This window comes from Poecilia reticulata, linkage group LG6 (genome assembly GCF_000633615.1).
Source record: "Poecilia reticulata strain Guanapo linkage group LG6, Guppy_female_1.0+MT, whole genome shotgun sequence".
Lineage (NCBI taxonomy): Eukaryota > Metazoa > Chordata > Actinopteri > Cyprinodontiformes > Poeciliidae > Poecilia > Poecilia reticulata.
The window spans coordinates 5,519,456-5,520,818 of NC_024336.1; the positions used below are offsets into that span (position 1 = coordinate 5,519,456).

Here is a 1,363-nt window from a genome sequence, read left to right on the forward strand (position 1 = left end):
GTGGTCAGAGTTGATGGGAAGATGGATGGAGCTCAATCCAGGAGAACCCTGGAAGAAAAGTCGTTGAAGGCTGGAGGAGATTAGGGTTCACTGGGGATACTCGTCTTGCAATTTGAAAATTGTGGGTTTGATTCTAGAAATCCTCTTACCACATATTGATATGCTGCTRGGCAAGGCACATAACCTTGAGTTGCCTCTGGATTTGCGTCTTGGTGTCAGAATGGGATTACAAATGGATAACTGTGGCTATAGTGTACAACACTTTATGGGGTTGTTATGATTAGAAAAGTGCTGTATGAATTCAGTTCAWTTACCAATACAATAGAAGGTCAATATCAAAGAATATGCATATGTTAGAAAGGCCTAGTCAAAGTCCAGATCTAAATCAAACTGAGAAGTGGCAAGACTAGAAAATCTGACTGAGTTGGATGAGCTGATTGGCAAAAAAAAGAATTGGCAGATATTCAGCCACTAGCCGTCGAAAGCTGGGGTCTACCAGCCCCCCTCCCCCACCACCCTGTAGCTGTAACTGTGACAAAAGGTGGTTCGGTAAAGTATTGACTCAGGGAGAGGAATGTAAACATATCTATCAGTTTAATACGCTTTGTTTGTGAAAACCATGTATACTGTTCTCTCCATGTCACAATTTTTCACACCCGTCTTGGTCTAGTTCATAAAATCTTAGTAAAATACACTGGCTCTGTGTTTGTAATGAGGTATAGAGTGAAAATAGTTCTTATGCACAAACTTCTTATACATGTCTTTCTTTATGCCACATCTCTGATCTTAGCATAACTGTCTCATCTCCTGTCATCTGACTGAAATATAAAAAAAAAAAAAACAAATAAATGCTGATAACTAATTATGCAAATGTTTGAGTTTTTGAATAATTGCCTCATGAATGTTAAGTTCAGTGTTCAGTGGGCCAGCGAGCTGTCTGGGCCAGAGGTACTGGTCAGTCCATATTAGGCCTGGGAGGTCACTGCAGGGCCTGGAGGGGTTAAGACCCCCCTCACTGCCTTTTTTTGTTCCCATGGTCAAGGAATGGGCAGCGAAAGGGAGGAGGCCAGTGGGGCGCAAGCTGAAGCCAGAGCGTCACATGGTGTGGTCTCTGAGTCAGAGCATTGCAGACGTAATAAGACAAAGAAGACTTTGAAGTACTGCTAAAGCAGGCTTTACTAACTTATCTTTGATGAAATGAAACATTATCTAGTGGCATTGGTTAGGAATCATCAATACAGCAAATACTGATTCAGGGAGGCTTGAATCAATAATACTGACTTTTTATTTTTATTTTGAGGGAACAAAAGGACAATATTGAGGTAAAATATGCTCTGTGGATTCATGCACACTTCGCCATGTA

The 1,363-nt window shown here is 41.1% G+C and overlaps 1 protein-coding gene across 1 annotated transcript in view; it reads right to left on the reverse strand.

Moving 5' to 3' along the window:
• Positions 1 to 1,172: 1,172 nt before the first annotated feature.
• fezf1 (FEZ family zinc finger 1) overlaps positions 1,173 to 1,363 on the reverse strand; it is an 8,088-nt gene continuing 7,897 nt past the window's right edge. The window contains exon 4 of the mRNA XM_008410949.2: positions 1,173 to 1,363. This exon is cut by the window's right edge and continues 542 nt beyond it. The gene's annotated coding sequence lies outside the window, so the exon portion shown is untranslated.